Source organism: Gavialis gangeticus, unplaced genomic scaffold, assembly GCF_001723915.1.
Source record: "Gavialis gangeticus isolate Ggan-Ray unplaced genomic scaffold, GavGan_comp1, whole genome shotgun sequence".
Taxonomy (NCBI): domain Eukaryota; kingdom Metazoa; phylum Chordata; order Crocodylia; family Gavialidae; genus Gavialis; species Gavialis gangeticus.
The window spans coordinates 200,115,420-200,125,376 of NW_017728992.1; the positions used below are offsets into that span (position 1 = coordinate 200,115,420).

At 45.3% G+C, this 9,957-nt stretch overlaps 1 long non-coding RNA gene across 1 annotated transcript; it reads right to left on the reverse strand.

Moving 5' to 3' along the window:
* Nucleotides 1-7,485: 7,485 nt before the first annotated feature.
* Nucleotides 7,486-9,753, reverse strand: LOC109299965. Its single transcript, XR_002098078.1, has 2 exons — nt 9,541-9,753; nt 7,486-8,988 (listed from the first exon to the last, which is right to left on the reverse strand). It is a non-coding gene; the product is annotated as an uncharacterized LOC109299965 (long non-coding RNA).
* Nucleotides 9,754-9,957: the final 204 nt, after the last annotated feature.

The following is a 9,957-nucleotide window of genomic DNA, read 5'->3' on the forward strand; positions in this document are numbered from 1 at the left end:
GGGGGGGGTGGGGGGGGGGGGGGCCAGGAAAGGGAAGGTGGGGGGGAGGCAGGGAAGCACAGGGCCCCCAGGCTGTGGGGGAGGACTGGCGGGGGTGGGCAGCAGCTGTGGCTCTGGCCCTGACCAGAGTTGAAGCCAGCACCAGAGGCATAGCTGCAGCAGCTGTCTGCCACCCTCTGCCTTGTACTTGATTGCAAGATGAGAGTCTCTTCTCCCTCACATTAAATAGGAGAAGCAACCTTGTCTTGGAATTGAGTAACTATGGTAGGTGGGGGCATAGCTGTGCTACATGTTCAAATTGAAGCTGGATAGAAACCAACTATAAAGTTAGTATACATCTTCCAACTCCAACTGTATAGCTGGTTGGACCTTTTTAAAGCACGATCATGAATTACACAATTAACCAGGGATAACTGCTCAATACATGTAACGTGTAGAGGCGACCTTAGGTTTTAACTCTTGACAATGAATGTTATTGCTTATAGGTTTCAGTTACTTAGTCTGTGTCACTATGGTCAAACCCTTAGTGCTTTCCTGCTTCAATCAGTAAAAACATGACCTTGCAAACCTGTCTTCAGGCAAGGTTACCCAGCATTCCTAGCAGTGTTAGGATGATGTAGTAGCAATGATGGTCCAGGAATGATGCGAGAGGCAAGGATTATTAGGGAGGCAGATTTTGATACCTTCCATGTTATAGTCATGTTACAGTGATGGGATGGTCCAGGAAGCCTCTTCCAGAGTATCTATTCTTTCAAGTTGCATCCTTGGAGGTTTTTAAAGCCTGGTTCAACAAGCCCAGTTCCATCCTGGCTGGAATAATCTAGTTGGGGCTGGTCCTGCTTTGAGCTGGGGGTTGCATTAGATGCCCTCTGGAGGTCCCTTCCCACCCTCATTTTCTATGTTTCTATAAGTTACACAATTACAGCAACAGCATACAGCTCCTATTTCATAGAACGTATACAAGATGGGAGCACTCATGCTAAGGCTTTAATGTTTTCCTTACCATGTTTTCCCTCTTTCTTGTTACCCTGCACTTTTACACTGGGTACCTGATGACCTAGCTTTGACAGCAGCAGTGGAAAGGACTCCACACAGTCTATTCTACAGCCAGGTGAGCCACCTGAGTAAGTGCTTTAATCACTAGGGTAATGGACACCCCATCACTGGGCCATTAGATACCTGCCTCTCGGATGCCCTAGTTCTTCAGTCCATGGCAGCACCTAATGAAAAGACCTGAACTAGACACCTGACCTCTGGATTGGGATGGAGTTCAGTTCCTGTGTCTGTTCATTTCTTATTGGCTAGCTCTAGGTGCCTGTCTAGTTAAAAGGTAGGTGTCCTGAATTACCCAGTAGAGCCATCTAACTCTCTCAGTTAATTCTGCTAAGAGACTATGCACCTATCCTGGACTATTTAGATCGTCTTCCACCTATATTTCAGACATTATAACACCTAAATAGAGGCATCTACAAGGATCTGTCCCTTAGGAACAAGTGGGTTAGTCATACATTCATCCCACCATCAGCTCCAAACCATGAGTTCAACCTCAGAAAACTATAAGACTGGCTTAAAATAATAGACTTTGGATTCTGCATGTTTGCTTGCTGTCTGTTTCCGTATCCTTGGGATGTACTCACTTTGTGTTGTCAACCTTTATTACTGCAGCCATGAAGGGTAGGGTCTTCTTTTCTTCTAATGAAAACTGAGTATCTCATGAATTTGCTGTTGATTCAGGCGGTGGAGGCTTGTTTAAGGAAGAACATCATATATCATAAGACTCCTGAGTGAGGCATGATTTTCAGCAGCTTTGCATAGGTCAATATTTATCAAGATGCAATTCCACACGTCTATATATAAGTTGCTCTCCCATTTAAAAACGAAAAAAACCTCCTCCTGGCTCCATCCCAAAATACAGAATGTATCAAGTCAGGGACTTTGTATCATGCAGCCCACAGTGAGGACCCACTAATAGTCAAAAAAGACCAATGATCACTTCTTAAAGCCCCATCCTTTGCTAGAATTAGTAAGCCTTTGAATGTATGCAATATCCTGTTGGAGAGCTACCATTTCAGTCCCTGTGCTCACAATCCTCTTGTATCATACCAGGCTACAAACTTGCCTGTAATATTACATTACAATTCAGAAGCTCTTTAGAGATCTAAAAAAATGTGTTAGTATTAATTTCTCATTCCCTTCACCTTTGTAGTTGGTCAGATGGTAACTAAGGCAACCTGGCCTTACAGAAGGAAGTGCAGAACCCATGAAATGTTTTATAACTCTCTAATTGCATTTGAACCTGCTTTTCTGTAGAAGGGGAGAGGGGTAAGTAAATGAGGTCTAGAAGGGTTATTCATGAGTAATAGGATCTTCCTAAATTTCTGAGACATCTTTAATGGACTGAACACACCTAGAGCGGCTACCTGTCTCATTTTTGGTGGTGATAACTTTATAATAGGTGACCTAACTTTGCATTTTAACCACTCATTATTCTCTCGCAAGATTATTTCTAACTTTCAAATTTAGCAGCTGTAAACAAATGTCCTTTTAAAAAGATGTTACAATGGTTCCCTCTTTCCCTTTCAAAAATGAGATTTTCCACACTGTCTCTGCTCTTCGATTGCATCCAAGTCTCATGTGTTCCACTAATTTCACCTCTAGGCTTGTAGCAGTCCATGGAGGGTAGCCTGTGAAGACAAGTCACTGGGATGCAAACCCGGTTAGAAACCCCAAAATATATGCAACACTAGCAAGTTGGAAAGCCAAATAGAGAAAAGATAGAATGAGTAAGGCTTGCCTCTGTCTTTGTTCATGCATGCTGTGGAAACCCTAGGAGCAGGTTCAAGCAGGGGCCACCCCACTGTCTCGCCAAAAGGGGGACATACCCCCACAGTGCCCCTCTATACCACAAAATTGCACGTGCATTCTTGCTGCCCATTTCCTTACCCTACAAATGTTGGGGGCACAATGATTTGGTGGGTTGTTTAACGGCTCCTCTCATCAGATTAACATCTCTTTAATGCAATGCAAACACATGGTTAGGATGTGGTGGGAACATCACAACAGTCAGTGCTTTACCTCTCTCAAGCATGCCCTGCCTTAGGCATTGCACCCACTCTGTCCCTATCAGCAGTTCACTGGGTCACTTGTTGACCGCGGGGTAGTTGGTCTTATGACTATAGGTTAAATCCTGTTCATCCATTTTTTGCTCCTCTGGCTGTCAAACTTTTTACCCAAAGACCATTGACCGACTGTATCCCCCCTCTGTGCCGTTGTTATTCCCCATATTGATAAGTTGCAATGCATCATAACAGTGACCTAACCCAGTGGTCAGCCACCTTGTCAGGTTGTTGGCCAGGAAGATGCAGCTCGGGTCAATCGGGCAGGCAGGCAGACACTAGGATCCAGCTGCCATACCCAACGCCACTTCTCTGCACTGTGAACCAGGAGTAGTGCCTGCTACTAACACCACTAAACCCCCGCATCCATAGGCTAGATCCAATGGCTCTATGGGCCAGATCCACCCTGTAGGCCATAAGTTGCTACCGCCTGGGCTAAGCCATGGGTGGTAAGATTCAGTCCTGTACCAGCTATTAAAGTCTGTTATTTCCCCAATCCACGGCACTAGGAAGTGGGACTTCTGACCCATTAAAAGTATGCCATATGGGGAGTACGTATTAGACATGTGAATTGACTGTCAGGCATCAGGAGAAAGGGATAAGTTCTTCCTCAAGACTCACTTAAGGCAAAAGATGCATCTGTTCTACTCCTTCTCAGTGATAAACTGCAGCCGTTTATAGACAAAACCTTTCATGTGGGTCTTCTCTGCCACACCATGACAGGAATATAAAACAGAGGCAAAACAGGTTGTCTCCAACTGGGCTGCATCTAGTTAGAATCAGAAACGTGTGTTCTATTTTCAGATTACAAATTGAATCAAGTAAGAGAAAGCAAATAGGTGCCTGAGACTGTCTGACATTTCCTATGACTAGAGCTGGTCAGAAATGCTGGCTGAATTGATGATCCAGTGGAAAATGCAGCTTCTGGAAAATGGAAATTTTCCAAAGGAAAAAAAAATAGTTTTTTTCACTAGAAGTAATGGAACAGAGATATATCACTTCAGGTCAGTTGGACTCAAACTGGAATAGTTTGATGATTTTTAATTGATAGACGTACTGCATTTCAATGGGTTCGACAAAATACTAAATCTCAACACATTATCACAGAGGAGCTGTAAATCAGACCCCTGAGCTTTCATTGTGGCTGGGCTCCCTGAAAGACTACTCTCCAGTGATGCAATTCAGATCACCTTCTACCTGGAGCAGAGTGATGCACCATGGGAATACCATGATTCCGGGTGCACCATGGGAGGGCTGCTTGACAAGGAGGCGTGGCTCTTTGGGGGATAAAGGGGTTGTCGGAGCCCTAATCCTCGGATCTCATTAGCCACGTGAAATGCAGTGGTTTTGGTTCGGTTCGGTTCAGTCAACCAGGATGAAATGTTTGGATTTGGGAGAGGTTGGCGTTTTCAAGTGGAGATTATCTTCCAAATTTCCATTAATGAAAAACTTTCCACTTTTCATCTCAGTTTGCGGTGAGAACTAATAGTGAAAGGAATTTCCTATGGGGCAGAAATTCTCAATGTATATTTCTGGCTCCAACTCCCGTCTCCATCTGGCACTGAACAGGACTGCGTGCACAAAGTATGGCTTCCCCTGCAGAAACATGTAGCCACCCGGGACTTGCTAAATAAGCAAGGGAGCCTGTCTTTCTTGAGCACTGTATGTGCACTCCCCACCTACCTGGAGCTAGACCGTGGAGATAAAGCAGCATTGATACCAGCCAGCTGCCCTGTGTCCTGTTTGAGAGAGGGGAAGGGGTTGGTGGTTTGGGTACAGCAGCCTAAGACCTGGAAGGCCTGAATCGAATGCTTGCTCTTCCATGGACTTCCAGAGACTTTAGGCAAGTCACTATACTTCAGTTCCCCCTCTCTAAAAATAATACTTCCTTATCTCACAGGGGTCTTGTGAAGTTGGCTACATTAAAATAGAGGAGTAGTAAGATATGGTGCTGATGGATGCCAACTATTCCCCTCATATGGGAAGTGAAGCAGGAAGGACAAGCTGGGACTCAAAGAAGAGTAGGTGGGGTTCGAAGAGCAGAGGTAAGGGGCTGAGGAAGAGTTTGAGCCTTGTCTCTTTGATCCAGACAGCCCAGTTTCTCTGAGAGGAACGCTTTTCCCCGTGATCAACTCAATCCAGATCAATCTTTCCACATCTGGAACAGCTACAGGTGAAGGTACAAGCTCATACACTTCACAAAAACATGTTCAGGGAAGGAATAACAAAATGATATACCCATATAATAACTATGTAGCCTACTATGACATTCATAGACAAAACTATTAAACATTTATTTTTTAATAACACTGAAAGGCCATAACTAGCTTGGGGCCAGATTTGTACAAAGCGTTGTACAAATGTGATCGGTGGCAGTCCCTGCCATCAAAGAACTTGTTGTCTAAAAGATATGACTGTTACCTCAAGCACACATGAAGCGGGGCCTGGCTCTCGCATGCTTTCATAAAAGTGGGGCTCAATGGTAACAACTTTGGGAGCCTCTGCTCTGGAGGTAGAGAAAAAGGAAAATTTCCTATGGTCTGCACTGCGATAAGTAGGTTTCAGCTGGACCTGCATGACAGCCGTTCGCGTCGGCTGTAGCTTGGTGGGGACACAACAACCAGAGAGGCCCTGGAAAGTTGTATCAGATAATATTAGTCAGCCATACAGGTGTCATGCGTCAGTCACTACAACAGTGACACACCTGTAATTCATTGCACAGGAAGAACTACATACCACCGTTACAGACATAGCCAGGCAGCATTTCAAACCCTTCTTCCAGGAAAGCAGCAACAATTAGATTTCAGTTATTCATAACGTGAAACCCAATGAGGCGTGAACTGGCAGAAAAGCTCCCAAATTCAGTGTGTTATTTCATTGCTCAGAAAGGGGTAAGACATCCTTTGAGTTCCCATGGGTTTGCCTTCATGTCTTCAGCCCTGGCTGTATTATTATACAAATAATTGAAACTGCCATTGTTCTTGGGTTCTGAGACAAGAACAACACAGGGAGTTTTCAATTATGTTGAAAGGTGACAAGTTCAAAACTGCCAGTGAAATTCTTTTCCACTCGGTGGGTGAACAGAGGGGAATTCATTACTACGTGTTGTCCCTGATACCAAGATTTTAGCAAGAGAAATTGGATAAATACTGGTATATGGAAAACAGTAAACGGCCATAGTTATATTAATTCATGGGTATGTCTACACGAGATGCTACGTCACCGTAGCAATGAGCTACATCACCATAGCGAGCTGCTATAGCGGTGTGGCATTGGCTGGTATGAACCCTGACGCTGACACTACTATGCAGCAGGAAAAGAACCGTGCGGCATCTAGACTGCACAGTAATGTTGGTTACTGTGCAGTCATTTAGTACTTAAACTTTAGCAAGTAGTAAATGACTGTCCAGTAATAACTGGCATATGTGTAGATGCACCCAACGCTAAGACAAGTTTTGGGAAGGAATTAAAATCTTGTTCTTCGTGGAATCCTAGAAACATAGGGCTGGGAGAGACCTCAGGAGTCATGTAGTTCAACCTCCTGCTCAATGCAGGATCATCCTTACCTAGAACAGGCTGTGCTCAACCTTTGGGCCCCGCCGGCCAGATAAGTGGCACAGGGCCAGTCCCTGGGTGGAATGAGCCTCATGTGCCAGGATCAGGCCCCACACCACCTCCACCTGGCTCATGTACCAGCATCAGGCCTTGTGCCCCCCACCAATCAGCCCTGATCATCCTCATGCCACCCCTATCAACCTTGCCACCCCAATCAGCCCCGCACCATCCTGCACTGCCCCAACGAGCTTCATGCCATCTCAGCTGGCACCACACTGCTCCGAGCAGCCAAATCGGCCCCGTGCATCCTGATCAGCCCTGCATGCCCTATCTAATACATGGGGCCATGCTATCCAGCCCACAGGACTCCCCGTGGGTCCAGAAATTTGGCAGTGGGAGAACAGCAATTAACTGCCATCGCTCCCCCACCACCAAATGTTCAAACCGTGGGGAGGCCCCTGGCGTGGACAGTACGGCTCCACAGGTTAGATCTGGGCTGTGGGCCAGGAGTTGAGTACCCCCGGCCTAAACTATTGCATACACATCTCGCCTGATCTTAAACTTCCAGTGATGGAGAGCCCACAACCTCCCTAAACATTTCATGGTTTTAAGTTCAGACCTTGATGAGGCAGATTGCTTTATGTCTGCTGACTGTGCTATTTCCTACACAGACCCATCACACACCAGGTACTGGATGGGATGAAACATAAGTGTGAACCAATTTGGCCGTTCCTATGCTCCACTCCTTTCTATGGGCTGCAGCAAAAGTGCTCCTTCATGGTCTTCCACTTGCAGCAGCGCTTCTTCCTTCTCATGTCCTTGTAACAAGGTATTTAGCAGAATCTGCAAATTCACTGGAACCTGACATAGCCGTGCTGCGAGTGCGTCTGCTGTGACCTCCACCTCACATCGTCTGGGCTATCAGCCGTGTGCCTTAGCTCTCATACCATCCCAGCCCCCCGCAGCAGTGCTGATGGAGGGGAACTTGTTCTCCCATACCTACCATCCATAAGTGGTACCATTTACTCTGGAGGGCCTGCCTGGATGAAGAGGTGGTTGATGCTGCTGCTCTCATATTCAGTCTTCCAAAGTCTGAGCAGATTCTTTAGCTTTGAGGCTCTGCTTGGGACAAAAAAGGCATTTTCACATCACTGCTTGGGACTAGAGAGAGAGCTATAACATCTGGTATTACACATCTGGAAAGAAAGCCGTGGGAGAGCTGGATAAGGCGTCTTAGACATTGCTTGCATGTGCTATACCTGGTGCTACCCAGTGCAATGACTGTTAATAATTATTTGCATTGTGGTAACATATAGGATCCCCAGAGACTTAAGCAGTAGAAGCAGCTTGGGAAACAGAGCCGCCAGTGGTATAATGACTCAACATCTGGGGGATCGTTTGAGTGGTAATGACACCTGCAGTAGACATGTTATCCTTCTTCCTAAATGAGAGCCCCTCAGATTATAACATTAAATTCTGCATGGAGAGAGATTTTGTGTCTGATGCCTCGACTTTTTATTGAAGTGGGGATTATAAACTGTAGGGCATTTAAACTGCTGTGGCTGCGTGTCATTTTCAAACTGGATTAAAATTTGCAAAAGCAGGTGATGCTCAGGGTACAACTTTGTTAGACGGTGAGATAAAGAGTTAGGGGGAATCCAGTCTGCGGTACCTGTGAGGAGCAGCCCGGTTACTGGAAGCCTGCCTTGAAGAAACAGTGAGAGCAGCCGCACAGTGTGGCGAAGCAGAGGTTTATTGTCAGGCTAAAACTAGGAAAAATTAGCAGACACAGGGTGCCAGGGATGCCTGTGCAACATTCAACTGTTCCCATTGCTTTGGCTCCAATGAGATCATCTGTCTTTGTATGCTTCTCATTTAGATCCTAAAAATCCTTTTTCCTGACTTGTTCTGGGTGAAGGGCTGCTGCATTAACCTCAGTGCCAGCAACCAGCCTGCGAACATATTTTTATTTCCCTTTTTGTATTGCATTTATATAAGTCTGATTTTTTAAAAAGCAGGCTGCTCTGAATCAGAGGGCAGGCCCACTGTCACAGACAGCTATCCGGAGTGACGGGGCCCATAGGTTCGGCTGAACACGACGGTCGGGCAATGTTAGAAGTGTTTTTCCAGCTTCAGAGAGAAGCTGGAATTTAAATGAAGGAAGCACAGCTCTCGCTCTTCCGTCGCTGCTCTGCGTGGCTCATCACCCAGACGTTGACAATATGATTCAGCCATGAGTCGCTGCTGCGTCATCCTTGCAGTCGTCAGGGAGTTGCAGCGCAAGGAGAAGCTAAGTCGTTAAGAAACTCCTGATAAGCTGCCAAGGTGGGAAGGGGAGAATGTTATTTAGCAGCAGGTAAAACAATAGCACTCCCTTATTTGCTAGGAGGGCTGTGTGAAAGTCATTCCCAAGGAGTAGGGCGACTATACATCCTGTTTTGGCCAAAACAGTCCTATCCCAAAAGTCAGGAAAAGCATCTCAACTTTTTCCTGCAAAAGTGGCAATTTGTCCCATTTTCTTTTGCCAGCGAATGCATTGCATACTCATAAGAAAATATGAATGGTATCATATAGCCTAAAAATGAACTTAATTGCATTTTTTTCATTCCCTCCATTTCACAATAACATCCCATCATTTTACAACTTGGTTTGATTTATGCTAGGTGGCGACGGCATAAGGCGACAGCTCTGGGATCTACCTACCCCCATCAGGTGCACATGCGGTGCAGTGTCAGCTCCCACAGTAAGGTTACTGAGGTTATCAGTAGTGTTTGCTATAAAACATCACAAAAATGTGCCTGTTTTTTAAAGACCTACAAAATCAATTGACGTTTTTGTGAAAAAAGGAAACATCAGCAGCTGACAATACCCACATTATTGCCACACTTGGGGAGCACATTCTTCAATGGCTCGTGGTGGCCGCTGTGACATCACTCAGCACCTTCGGACAAAAAACACGAAAGAAGCCAAAAGAAGTAAGTATGCAACTCCAAGCATTTCAGAATTTTTTATTAAGCAAAACACAGAAGCCAATCAAATTTTTGCTAGCGACTGTTTGATGACCCTTTTGTGCATCACAGACAGTTTCAGGTCGAGTGATTATACATCACAATTAATTAAGAAACTGCCAGCTGAAGTTTTCATTTGCTCACACAAAATTTGAGGCAATAATTTGCAACGCTTTAGTTCCTCTATCAACAGAAGAAGTACATTGAAAATAAACCTCTGCTCAATTTTCACCTTGTGATTTGGAGAAGTGCTCATTTACTCCACTCAGTGTGGCTGC